The 14,753-nt window shown below is 37.5% G+C and overlaps 1 protein-coding gene across 5 annotated transcripts in view; it reads right to left on the bottom strand.

The window, feature by feature from the left end:
* CCDC171 (coiled-coil domain containing 171) overlaps positions 1-14,753 on the bottom strand; it is a 501,148-nt gene that overhangs the window by 361,461 nt on the left and 124,934 nt on the right. The gene's annotated exons all lie outside the window — the stretch shown is intronic.

Here is a 14,753-nt window from a genome sequence, read left to right on the forward strand (position 1 = left end):
GAAAATATCTTCTCCTGGAAATACCATCATATTATAAAGTTATTCTTAATTATAAAGGGGAAACCATCAAGTTGAAAAATCAAATTGAAAAAATTCTTTTGTTAACTTATCAGTACTTCAGCCAAGTCATATTTCAGTTACTAATTTTCATATACAAACTTCAAATACAACAGATTGTTTTAACAAATATACTTAATAACCAATTACAGAATTAAGCTTTTTCATATTATCATCTAAATGTGGCAATCTCATTTGCTTGCCTCAAAAAATTGAGGCTTTTTTTAGCTAAAAAAAAATGTTTATGTCCCTAGAAAATACATGTGTAGTATTAAGAGAATAATGGATAAAGTGTTAACCTTTTGCCTTTTTCTCTGTTGTAGCAATGAACTGGAAAATAGCTACAGTCCCTTAAACCTGAGCAGCCAACACATAATCTATTTCCTAATATTAAGGACTTAATATTCATAATCACAATGATACACTGTGACATTCATAGGAACCACAATTTTGAATTAACTAAGTTTCCACGTATTTCTGTCATAATTCTATATTAACTTTGATAGTCATCATTTTTTTAAAAAACAGTCTAAACTTTTTACTTAAATGAGAATACCAAAGAATTTGAAACAATTTGAAAACTATCAAACATATATGGAGGCATATACATACATACACACTTTACAAAAGAAAATTACAACTACATTACAAATACATTATTAAACAAAAACACATAATTGTTCATGTGGTATACTGGTATGCTTTCATTAAAGAATTACTCAAATTTTCATGGAGGAATATTATTTTTCTATTAGACTTGAAAATAACTTTGAAATCTTTATTGTACTTTCCCAGCTCAAATACTTTTTTGTCATCTTAATAGTTCTTAATATCTTGTTTGATTTTGGAAATCGAGAAAGTAGACAATTAAAGCAGCATTTTTAAACTTGCTAGAGCTACTAAGGTTAATTTTCCTCCTGGAAATAAATACATTTCCTTATATTACATTTCATTCCGTTCTAATGTCAGCACTCAAAAATAATGATTGCCATAATATATATTTTCCCATAACTCCTATTCCAATATGTTCTCCAGGTATGAAGGTGCCCCTGGGTTTGAAAAATCTAAAACAACAGAATTAAAACTTCTCAAGTTCTACCATGCTGAAAAGACTTAAAAGTAGAAGTCCTAGAAATAGACTGAGTCTGCTATCTACAAAGCAACTTAGATAAACATGTATAGATTCATCACCAGGATGTTGGCCGTTTGGTGATGAATTTATTGGCCATGTTAACTCTGAAAAACATGAATATGTATGTAATCTTATCAACTTAGGAGCTTGGCTAGTAATGCTGTTCACACAACCCACCACAACAGCCCATAGAAAAAATAAACAAGAAATACTCCCCCCTCCATTTCCAATGTGATCATAATGGAATGGCACAAAAGGAGACAGAGTACAAGAGTTATTATTTTTAGACCAACTACAAACATTAATTTTACTGTATATACTTGAAGTATACTTGAAAGGTGATATCCTTATCCTGTGAAAATAAATAGACAAAGTATTGAAAAAATTGGACAAAATCTGCATTGCTACTCTGTAGATGGATTAAAAAAAAGACAAAATGAAGTTCAAACTAAATTGAATGATACAACATAAGTATTCCTTGGAGAAGAAAACAAAGATTTTGGTTTCACCATTCATATACAACAAGAAACATCATGTCATGGACACTAGGTCATTTTCTCATAAAATTTGGGAGTGAAGGAAAAGAAGAAAAACAGACTAACCTAAAGATAATTAAAGTTTAAATACCAACATCTGTTACAGAGGATGAAGAAAGAGAAAAATTATTAAAAACCTGACAAGATTGTTCAAAATAAGTAGGAAAATTAGCACAGCTCCAAAGAAGATATTTGTGAAGAAACTACTTTGCAAAGACAGTTCCACAGATGTGGAACATTTCATATATTCTCAGACCTTTTGGATGTATTGATTGGTTTCTTTAACTTTTTTTCTCTTACTACTTTTTTTATTTCCTTAGAAAATATTATTTGTTATGCAGAATGGTTCCCTAGAAGGGGAAAGAGAAAGTGGGAAAAATCTGGGTAATGTAAAAGACATTAATAAAAATTATTTTTTAAAAAAAGACAAAAGAAATCAGGGCTCCCCTGTAGTGTGGTAATAACAAGGGATGACAGATGATGAACTTAAGTCAGGCAATAGTACATATTCATTGCAAAAAGACCTATAGGAAAAAATCCAGGTCAGTTGCTGGATCCTTATTGGAGAATCTAAGGAAGAAACTAGACAAGAGATACACAAGACAGGAAAGTATGGATACATTGCAATTAATGCCAACGGAGGGAATACCTATGTAGTTAAGATCACAGATTCAATGAAGAGTTAAAGCATTATACATTCGGAAGTAATGTAATCTTAAACTTAATGCTGAGACATAAATATTCACAAAAGAAATTTTCATATTCTCAGAAGGCAATATTAGCTAATTAACATCATTAATAATAACTACTTAGGAGGCCAATCTATAGGCAATAGGCAGGTAAAAAAATATATTTTAGTTTTAATTCCATACGCAGAGCTATACATTACAAATATTATGTTTATAAGGTTTTAAGATTTAATACAGAAGCACTAAAATGAAAAAGATGATAACAAAAACAAGGGACAGTTTTTTCCCTAAAAATTTGACTTCTTCTCCTAAGTCTGAAAACCTAATAGCCTCTCAGACAACTCCCAGAGCAACTTAAAGCTACTTGGGAAAATGAGATCACTGGATATACTGATGTACTAACCCAGGGTACTACATGGCTTAGTTTGGATAATGGTACAGTGACTAGAGTTATGGCCTTGGAGTCATGAAGACTTGGGTCTGAATATTGTCTTTGACACTTACTAGTTGCACAACCATGAGCCAGTTATTTAAACTCAGTGAGTCTCAGCTTCTTTATTTGTAAAATGGGAATGAAAATTGCACTACTTACTCAAGATTGTTCTGTTACAAAAACAAATGAGATAATGTGGGTGAAAAACTTTTCAAACTTTCAAGAATTAAAAGAACGTTTACAACATGACTAATGTGAAAATTTTTTAAAAGTAAAAAAAAAAAAAAGAATTATATGAATGTCAGTTGTCATTATTCATCCTTGTCCTGTCTATAGCCTTTGATATTGTTGATCACCCTGTGCTCCTTGATACCCTTTTCTCTCTAGGCTTTTAGGGCCCCACTCTCTCCTGGTTCTCTTTTTGCTAATATGACCACTCACTGTAGGTGTCTTCAGGGTTCTGTCCTGAGCTTTTTTCACTTCTCCCCTATATTAATTCACTTGGTGATCTCATCAGCACCCATAGATTTAAATACCATCTTTATTCTGATGACTTTTAAATCTACCTCTCAAGCCCCAACCTCTCAACTGACCTCTGTCAATGCCACCTCTCTAGTGTAGGACCTCAACATCTCACACCTGAAACACTGCAAAAGCCTGCCAGTGGATATGCCTGTCTCATATACTCTCCCCATTCCAATCTATCCTCCATTCAGACACCAAAGTCTAAAGGGCAGGTCCAACCAGGTCACACACTCCCTCCCTCCCATTCAATAAACTCCAGTAGACCCTATTGCTACCAGGATCAAATACAAAATCCTCTGACATTCAAAGCCTTTCATAATCTAAGCCCTTCCTACCTTTGCAATCTTCTTACAACTTAATACCCACCACATACTCTTTGATCCAGGGAGGCTAGCCTCCTATTATTCCATGAAAAAGACACTCCATCTCTTGGCTTTGAGCATTTTCTCTTGCAGTCTTGTATATAACTTGTTTTTCAAAGATTTGTTTGCACATTAGATTATAAGTTCCTTGAGAGCAAGGACTGTCTTTTGCCCCTTTTTGTATCTCCAGTACTAATCACAGTGTTGATTGATCAGTTACAAACACTAACATCTGGAGGAGCGTATGATATGTACAGAATTTAATTTTCATTTATATCTTCCATAGGAGGTACAAATGATAGCAGTGAACAACTTTGAACATATATCTCATGTTTTTAATCCTCATTTGATATTAATAGTAATGGAGCCTCTCTACAAGTTATTTTTGTGGTTTTGTTTCTCAAGAAACTTTGTGTGATCTTCTCATAGTCATGAGATGTTCCTGGTTAGAAAAGAGCTATTAAGCCTGCATTCTGAAGTAGAGTCAATTTTTTTGATAAATACTATCTATTATTTGAACAAATATAGACAACTTGTAATTTCTATACATTCCAGCAAATGTGTGATTGTAAAGATATTTATTGTAGAAGATAATTTACAAACATCAGCCTGCTCTAAATATTTACATCCTTTATACTATTGACAACAAAGATCTCAGTGAACAGATGCAAACCTGATCTCACAGATGTTCTAGAGATAAAATGCACAGTTGACATGGTTCTGGAAGAGCATATGTTATTCAAAAAATAATATAGGTAAAAAAGAGAATGATGGATTTGTATATTAATAAGATATACTCATGAGTTTATCTGGGAACCAGAATGGGGAAATAGGATGGAGACCATTTGCATGAAGGTCAAAAGAAGCAAAAACAAAAGCAATATTGAGACTATGCAAAAGATCACAGGGCCAGAAAGAGGAAAAAGATAAATGCAGGAAAGAGAATACCAAGCCAGGCAAGGATCCATAATTTAGTAATGATGAGTGTCTTCAGTTTTCTAGGCAAATGTTGAAGCTTTTTCTCTGCTGAAAACAGAGCCACTAATAATTTCTTGACTTCTCTTAAGGAATATTTCACCTTTTAAAAGGTGTTAGAACCAACAAGGAGAGATTTTTTTCTGTTTCTGATTTTCATGAGGAAGTGGTTGAGAGATGATGGCAGTGGAAAAGATAGAATAATCAGTTACCCCTGAATAACTGATTATTCCATCTTAGAATTTATGATAGGAGAAAAAAGCCATGTATAGGGATATGTATGCTCAAGATTTTAAGAGAACAGATTTCAAAGAGTTCACAGAAGAAACAAGCAGCATCTTGCTCAGCCTGAAATATACAGAAGATGCTAGGAGAGAAGGGATTGGAAACTCACCAAAAAAAAGTCCAAAGACACAAAGAGAAACAATTCTGATAGAGGAAAAGGCGAAATGTCTAACGAAATTCAAGTGGATGATCAGAGAATTCATTCATTCAATAAACATTTATTAAGTGCCTACTATGTGCCAGTTACTGTCCTAAGTGCTGGGGATACAAAAAGAGCCAAAAGATCATCCCTGCCCTCAAGGAGCTTATGATCTAATGTGGGAGATCACAAGCAAACAAATTTATTCAAAGCAAGCTATATACAGCATAAATAGGGAATAATTAAGAGGGGTTTAGAAAGGCTTCCTGTAGAAGATAGGATTTTATTTGGGACTTCAAGTAAGCCAGGGAGGTAGGTAGTTGGAGCAGAGGAGGGAGAATATTCCTGGCTTGGGGGTGAACCAGAGAAATGCTCACATTAGAGAGATAGAATGTCTTGCTCAGGAAAAGCTAGGAAGCTGGTGTCACTAGATTGACAAGTACATGTTGAAGAGTAAAGTGTAAGAAAACTGGAAAGGCAGGGGGGGATAGGGTATGAAGGGCTTTGAATGACAAAGAGAACATTTTACATTTGCTCCTGGTGGCCATAGGAAGTCACTGAAGTTTACTAAGTAAGGGCACTTTAGGAAAATTACATTAGTAGCTGAATGGAGTATGTATTAGAATGGTGAGGCAAGGAGACCTGCCAGCAGGCTATTGCAGTAATCAAGGCATGACGTGATGAGGCCCTGAACTAGGGTGGTGGCAGTGTCAGAGGAGAGAAGGGGGCATATTGGAGAGATGCTGCAAAAGTTAAATTGATAGGCCCTGACAACAGCTTGAGTATGGAAGAGTGAATGATAGTAAAGAATCCCAAATGACTCCTAAATCATGAGCCTGAGGCACTGGGAGGATGAACATACAAGTGGAACATACGTGGGTGTTGGAAAGATTAAGGATTATGACTATCTCTATAAGTGAGGTAACATGTAGGAGTAGATTGTATAAAAAAGAGTAAGATGAGGAACTGGGCACTTACGGCGTTTGAAGGAATATATATTGAAATCCCCTAGAATGGGGGCAAAAGTTGGGAAGGAAAGACTGAACTCATTAAGTTTCTAAGTTTCCTGAAGCAGATAGCAGAATCTTGACTGGGTAATAAATATGGATTGAGTGAACCTCAATCAAAGGAGAGGCTCCTGAGTGTTACAAAAGATGGAGAGTCTGGAAGTAGCAATGATGCATAAGGAGTATTCCAACTCCCCAATCTCAACCAATGAGTTGTAGGATATGAATGAAAGTGCAACCATTATTGGAAAGGGTAGCCAAGCATGCCAAATAATTAGAAGGGAGCCAAATCTAAATGGGTGCAAGAAGATGGAAAGGGTAGGAAAGGAAAAGGTTTAAGATAAAATCAAGTTTGTTACTTATGGAACAGATATCCCAAAGAGTACAGCAGAAGGGAAAGTTACCTTTATAGTGAGACGTTGAGGGATTGGAATATAGAAGATGGGAATAAGAGACAGAAAACTGGGTTTCAATAGTGACAGCCAGTAAGAGGTACCTTATATGTACTAGGAGAGAAATGTTAAGTAAACAAGGGATAAAGGTGACCAAAGAAAGTAAAATTGAAAACTTTGATTATATATGACCTTTTGTATTAGCTTTTGTACTAACAAAATCACTGCAGCTAGAATTAGAAAGGAGTTAAATGGGAAAAATCTTTAGAGACAATATCTCTTATAAACATTTGATATCCAAGTTATATTTGGAATGAATACAAATATACAAGAAAAACAGTCATTTAACAATAAAGAGTCAAAAAATATTAACAAGTAGTTTTCAAATAAGAAACACAAGCTATTAAAAAACTCAAAAAAAGAATTCTCCAAATCACTAATAACAGTAGATGAAAATTTTAAAAACTTTTGTTTTAATCTCACATCATTCAGATTGGTCAAAGATGACAAAAGACAAAAATGGGAAATGTTAGAGGAGCTGTCAGAAGATAAGCCTGTTAACACACTGTTGGTGGAGTTGTGAACTGGCTCAATGGTTCAGGAAAATAATTTGAAGTTATACTAAAAAGTCATTAAGCTGTACATATGTACTGACCTGGGGATTCCATTATTAAGGTGTATAACTAAAAAAAGGTAAAAGACAAAGAAAAAAACCTCACATATACAAAAATAATTACAGCAGCATTTTTTGTAGTAGCAAAAAACTGGAATCAAAATGGGTGACCATTCACTGGAAAATGTTTTTTTTTTAAATCATGGTATATGAACACTTTTTAGACAGCACATGTAATTTCACTGGTTATAGGGAAAAAGCATCCAATGAAGAAACTTGCTTCTATCAATGCAGATCAAAACTTATAGTCTCAAAGACTTGCCTTGGGCACTGAAACAATAAGCAACTTGCCTAGAATCCACTAGTATGTGTAAGAGGCAAAACTTAAATTGAGTATTCCTAGCTTCCAAGCCAACTCACTATACCACTATACCACTCCCAACCCACTCACTATAATACATTAACTCCCCAGAAAATAAATGCAATAAAATTATATTGTACCATTAAAAAATGACAAACATAAAGAATTCAGAAACATATATAAGCCTTTTATGAATAGATATAGTGAGAAATAACAATACCAAAAGAACAATTTACATGACAACTACAATTATGTAAAGGAAAACAGCACTGAAAAACTTTAGATATCTGATCCAGATAGCAATTGTGATTTCAGAATACCGACCAGGACATTTTCCTCTAGTCTCTCTGTTGTGGTTTGGGGTGCTAGGAACTCAAAAATATAAAGGGGGGGAAGAATTCAATCACTCAAGTTTTCTTTTAGTAAAAATAGTGAGGTTTATTGTGACACCAACAGACACCAACATTTCCTAGTAAATCTGTGATGCCAATAGGAGTTTGAGATTCTTAGGGAATCTGCAATTTAATGGGGGTGAGATTGATACTTATATAACAGAAAAAGGAGGAAAAGGTCAGTGAAAAGATCTTAATGGAATTAAGGAGTGGTAATTAGCCTGGGGTGGGCCAGGGGCAAAAAATGAAAGGGTCTAGATGGGATTAAGGTGTGATAAGGCTAGTTGCAGAAAATGAAAGGAGTTAAGTGATAGAGAGCTGCCGTAAAAGGGGTATTAAAAGGATTACAGAGTATCTAGGTGGGCTGGTAAGGGCCAGGTGCCTCAGGCAACTGCCAGTATGGACACACTGGGGACTAGGCTGCTTCCAAAGACAAGGAAAGCCTTTTAGGGGTCCAGGTCCCATCACCCCATCATTCCCCCCTCAAACAAATGGGATCCAAAATCTTTTGGGGTGAGGGACAAAGGTCTCAGCTTCTGAAATTGCTTCCTGCTGGCAAGGGCCATGGAGCTGTCCTTGCCTCAAGGAAGTCCAGGAAAGGAGGCTGACTGGAACCAAGCACAGGTTGAATCCAGGGCAAGATGGAGGAACATAGGCTGGTACCAACTTTTGCTACCAACTGCAGGTGAATGGCCTGTAGTCTGGAAGACAAAAATCTACAATATGGAGGGCCCAAATATAGGGAGAATTAAAAGTGATGTCAGAATGAGGGAAAACAAAGAAAGAAAGCAAGAACCCCATTGGAATCATTCACATTCACATGTTTCCACTCTGATTCCAATTCCTTTAGGAGCATCAGATGCTACTGGGAAGTAACAACACCTCTTCAGGTAGAAGTTTTCCACCCCAGGGTTCAATAGTAACACAAATGAATTTGCTTATGAGAGACTGATTTCACTGAAATTCTCATCCCCAAACCAAACTGAAGATGTTTCTGATTTCATTTTCTGATTTAATTTCAGTAATTAATTAAAAAAAACACCTCAATTACTAAGTTGTTTAGGATATAGAAAGGAATGTAATTTTAGGCTGAATAGCTTAGATCTTAAAACACATTTTATTTTCCTAGCCTTAGTCTATGGGATAATAGTTCACATGACTATGCAAGCAACAGATGACAAAGCCCAAGTATTAATTTACCCAGTTGTTTGGGATATGGATACACATTCAGGTCAAAACAGCAGGATCTCACATACTTGCATTGTGCTCATATCTTTTACTGACCATTTGATCTGATTATAGAAATTTACTATAAAAGGATAGAGCAGGGATATGATTCATCAATTCCACCTCATAGCCAGACTCAGGAATTGCCAGATGAGTAACATTCCTTTTCAAAGGGACACAATGCGGAAACTGAGCCAGGAAGATCCCATCTTAGACTGAGGCTAAAATTGTCCTCTCAGCTTTTCCAGATGTAGATCTCCATCTATATCACATTCTCTCTGAGTAGCTTGTGGCATTTCTCTCAGATGGTGATTACTGACTATTAATTATGGATAGATAATTATGATCCATTAGACAATTCAAAATCAGTTACAGTCCCATGAGCTTTTATCTCAAACAAGTTTCACTAATCACAGCTTAGAAAAAATTTACCAGGACTTACATCTCATTTTTAAATTTGTCCTGGTGTAAAAGCCAATCGTAAGAGATCATTTCTATATACTTGCAAACTCTCAGAAAGACAAGTTCATTGTTCAGGAACTTTATAACCCAAATAAGCTCTTTTGGCAGTCTACAAAATAGGGGGGATCAACAGAGACTCCTGACTTATCCACCCCATATACCCTTTGAGCTGCTGTGGGCTCTGCCTTTTGACTAGCCCTGAGGACTGCTCTGAATGGACAAAACTAATATGAATGAGGCTTTCACCTCATCCCCTCCTTTACACACACACACACACACACACACACACACACACACACACACACACACAGAGTAATTAATTACCAGTTTTAGGTCCCAGCATTGAAAATAACCCAAATATCTTAGTTAACAATCTTACAATTTTCATATGTGAAAGTCAAATTGTTTTAGCTGCAACTTCATCTTAACTATAGGCTAAGGCGAAAATACCCAGTTTTCTAAACAGCAGTTACAAAACATAATAAGACAGGATTAGCAGGTAAGCAATTTTTCCACTGTCTTTTTAGTTTCTCTCATTTCATACACTAATAACCTTGAAGTTATAAAAAGTAGCTTGATATAACTTATACAAAAGTTTACCAGTTTGAAACTTGAAACAAACCTATTACCAATCAGGTGACTTCAATCTTGTTGAATGTATTTCCCAATTACTTTACACAGGGAATTAGCATCTCATCTATTAACATGTTAAAACTATAACTTTAAAAGAGTAGGCTTACCCAGTGCAAAGGCTGTCTGACTTCCTACCTTGTGCTGCCTTGACCCATTTCACTTTCCTCTCTCCCCACAGCTGCTGGGGGCAGGATACAACGAACCTGGGTGATACTTTCAGGCTTTCTGGGTGGGCTACAGGGTGCCCAGGGTGAGGGACATTGCTGGGGCCCCACTGTAGCTGCTAGGTGAATTCTCAGGTGGGGGAGGGGTGCCGTAAATTCCCTACCACTCTCCAGCACTCTCTTCTCTTAGTCTGATCTGGGATGAGAGGGGTTAACAGGAAAACACAGAGCTGTTTGCAGTCCCTAAAGTAAGATACCCGCTTGACTCAAGGGAAGGCAGCAGGGAAAAGAGAGTGATCAGGATTGTAAAGAGATATTTCAAAACTCCTTAATGATCAATCTCAAAACCTTCAGAATCTGCTAAGATGTTTTTTTCAGCTATTCTAACTTTTCACTGTAGCCTTAGCCTGGTCAGAGCCTGGACTATAGGAAGAAGAAACAGAACAGATGAAGAGACAGGGTACTTACAGGGTAATTATGAGGAAAATTCAAAAGCTTAGAAAAGCTTGTCAGAAATCCCTGCACAAATCACACAATTTTTCTTGATCCTCTAGATCATATTGAGGCCAGGCACAAAGTTTTCCTTTTCAAGGTCTCAGAGACCAAGCTTTTTCCAGTTCTAAACTAGGGACAAATCTCGGGGAAATACCTCCGAGTCCAGCTTCAAGGCTGAGGATCTGGTGGCCATGACACCAGAAGAGACAGAGCATCTGGCAGGCGCAGGTGTGGGCATGGGAGTCCCTCCATGAAGGAGGATCCAAAGATGTAGGAGTAAGCTTCAGGAAACCAAAAAGCAGCTGCAGTTTTCCCAATGTCCTAGCATCCTAGAGAATTGAGAGAATTGGGCATACACTTCCAGACATGGCATCCCCTATACAATGGAAGGTGTGCCCAGTTCCAAGATGGCCTCATAACTGTCTGTCTGGACTGAAGCCTCAGAGTGTCAGGCTCAAAAAGCACCTCCAAGCCTTCCTAGGTGCGTGGAGATTGACCTCAACTGCACAGCAAAAAAGGGATAGAGAGAAGAGACTTATGTAGCTTCAGGCCTTCACTGGAGGAGGGCTTGATGGGGCCAGGCAATTCTCATACAAGCCACCAAAATATGATGCAGTTTGAGGTGTTAAGAACCCCGAAATGTAAGAGTACAGGGCAAGTCTGCCTGGAAAGAATTCGAGCACTCAAGCCTTCTTTCAGTCAAGGTGGCAGTTTATTGTAATGCCAATAGAAGTGGGCTAGATTCTAAGTGAATCTGCAGCTTGATGAGGATAAAAAAAAAAAAGGAAAAAGGGTAGTGAAAAGATTTTAATAGGATTAAGGAGTGGTAAACAGACTAGAGGGCCCAGGTACATATAGTGAAAGGAATTAAGTGGTCAGGGCTGGGTCAGAGAGCCACAGTGAAAGGACTATTGTGTATCTAGGTGGGCTGGGCTGGGCCAGATGCCTCAGGTAAGATACTAGGGACTGGGTTGTGTAGGAAAATCCATGGACTGGATAGCTTTCAAAAATATAGTCTTTTCCTTTTAGGGGTCCAGGTGCCATCACCTCATCATTCCCTCCTCAAACAAATGAGACCCAAAATCCTTTGGGGTAAGGAGCGAAGGTCCCAGGAACTGGGTTGCTAAAATGCATGGGAAAATTCAGGGTCCAGATCCCATCACTCCATCATCTCAGCAGAGAGGTAACAAAAAGTGAGAAATAAGGCAAACATTTCATGAATCATTTTAGCCTCATCAGACTCTTCAGTGACCAACCATATTTGGGGTTTTATTGTGAAAGACATTGGAGTGGTTTGCCATTTCCTTCTCCAGATTGATGGGGTGTGGCCCAAGCTGAGGTCTTCGACCCTTGACCCAAAGGGAATCTGGCTCCCATTTGTCTACAGGTCCCAGCCTCTCATCTCCCTTTGAAAGCCTTAGCCTACCTTTTAATCTTATTCAGATGTGCCTTTGCCCCTCACCCTAAAAAAGAATCAGGCTCCCATTTTAGGTTCCTTATCAACTCCCCTTGTCAACTCCCCTTATTTCCCTCTGAAAGCCCTAGCCCCACCTTTTTGATCTCATTCACTTCCTTCATTATCTATTCCCATTGTCTATTCAATCTCTTAGACATTCCAATCAGAATTCTCACCCAGACCCTTTTCCCAGACCATTTTCCCAGACCCTTCTCTGGCCACCCAAAGTCACTTTAGTATATAAGATCTACCCTGCCCCCATTCAGAGGCTGAGAATCTCAAGCCCAAAAGGCTGAGGACCTCTCATGCCTGCTCGTCACCACAGGCGTTACTGGGTTAAGAATCTCTCAAGCCCCAAAAGCTGAGCCTTTCTCATGCCCGCTCGTCCTCACGGGCATTACCTGGCCTAAGTGATTTGTCACTAATAAACTTTTCCTCTGGCTGAAAGAAGATTTGAGTTGAATTCTTTCAGACAGAGCCCAGTGTCACATTCTTGGGGTTCCCAGCAGCACCCCCAAAGTCCTAGACCTCTTCAAGTTCATTGTAGAGATGAGGAACTGAGGAGAATAGGGTTAAGCTCATAAGTGTCTGAGGCCAGATTTGAACTCACAAAGAGGAGTCTTCCTGACTCCAGGCCAAGCACTCTATACACTGTGCCATCTAGCTGCCTAGCTGGCAGGAGGCCTCCACTACCTTAGAGAACTCCCCCCAGGAGGAGGATATTCCGATGGGATTAACTACAGAGAAAACATTCCCACTGGAACCAACCTGAGCTTTGGCAAATCCTAAACCCCCAAGGTCAAATATCTTCCAACCCCAAGGTTAAGACATTCTCCCAAAAATCATGTGACATCCTGTCCCTAGTACTTAACCTAACAAGTTAGGAAAGTGGTTGAGTAGCTTTACCTGATGGGCTCATTTCAATAACATCATCCTACAGGCACTAGGGTGGTGCAGTGGATAGAGCACCGGGTCTGACTCATTTTCCTGAGTTCAAATTTGGTCTCAGATATTTACCAGCTGTGTGACCCTGGGCAAGTCACTTAACCCTGTTTGCCCCAGTTTCCACATCTGTAAAATGAGCTAGAGAAGGAAATGGTAAACCACTCCAGTATCTCTGCTAAGAAAACCCAAAATGAGGTCATGAGGAGTTGGACTTGACTGAAAAACAACTAAACAACATCACTCTAAGGCTGTTTAAAACTCTACACATTTCCACCTCTCACTCTACTTCCTTAGAGTAGCTACCAGGCTAAATGTTGAGGATACAGCCCATCAGCTGATGCTAATTAAACTTTTTATCTTCTAGACTAGCTACTAGATTTATAGACCTCTACTGAAATGAAACTAGGCAGGAAAAATTACTTTTCTGGAGGATCTTAGGACTTCTGAATTTCAGAACTCTCCAAATGCTGAAACATGTCCTATGGCTCCCGGTCAGCAAGAGATAGTGCTGCACCAGAGGTTTCAAACATGGCCATTGGGCCACATGCAACTCACAACACTCTTCAGTACAGCCCAAATCAGATTAAAACCAAATTGGGAAACAAATAAACATATATTAAAAATAGATAAACTTAGGTGATACAGTGGATAAAGTGGTGGACATGGAGTCAAGAAGACCTGAATGCAAATCCAGCCTTAGATGCTTAGTACCTAAGTGCAAAATCACTTAGTCTCTGTCTGCCTCAGTTTTCTCATCAGAAAACAGACCTTATCTCCCAAAAGTGTTGTAGAGATTACATGAGAAAATAATTGTAAATGCTTAGCACAGTGCCTGGCACATAGTAAGTGTTATATAAATGTTAGCTATTATAATAATAATAATATTATTATTATTATTATTATTATTATTACCTCCTTTTAAAACTGTCAGTATGCCTTCCACAGGTAACTTTGTATATAGATTACTGTCCCATTTCTATTATGATTTGATACTACTGTTCTAGACTTTATCAGAGCTCCTACTGCAACTAGGCTAGAAGTTTTAAACAGAAGGTTGCAACTGATATTATGGAATGTTTATTGTGAAAGTAAGGACTACTACGTGTTCCCTTTTGTCTTATATCTAATTATTGTTGTTTTTTCTTAAAACCATGTTTTAATGTGTTTAAAAAGGAAAGGGAGGAGTCTAGTGCTGCTAGATTTCAAACTATCTTACAAAGCAGGAATTACAACAACTATCTCGTACTGGATAAACACTTTTTTTAAGTAGATCAATGAAATGTATTAGGTAAGTATTACCTGAAAAGAAATGTGAATAACAGTATAGTGTTCAATAACCCCAAAAAGAAAACTACTGGGTAAGTGACTATTTGACAAGAACCACTGGAAAAATTAAACATTAACTTAAATTAATTTAAATTTTAATATAATTAAAAGTTCTTACAGAAATAAAATCAGTCCATCTAGAATAAA

This window comes from Phascolarctos cinereus, unplaced genomic scaffold (genome assembly GCF_003287225.1).
Source record: "Phascolarctos cinereus isolate Bilbo 61053 unplaced genomic scaffold, phaCin_HiC Scaffold_4;HRSCAF=312, whole genome shotgun sequence".
NCBI lineage: Eukaryota > Metazoa > Chordata > Mammalia > Diprotodontia > Phascolarctidae > Phascolarctos > Phascolarctos cinereus.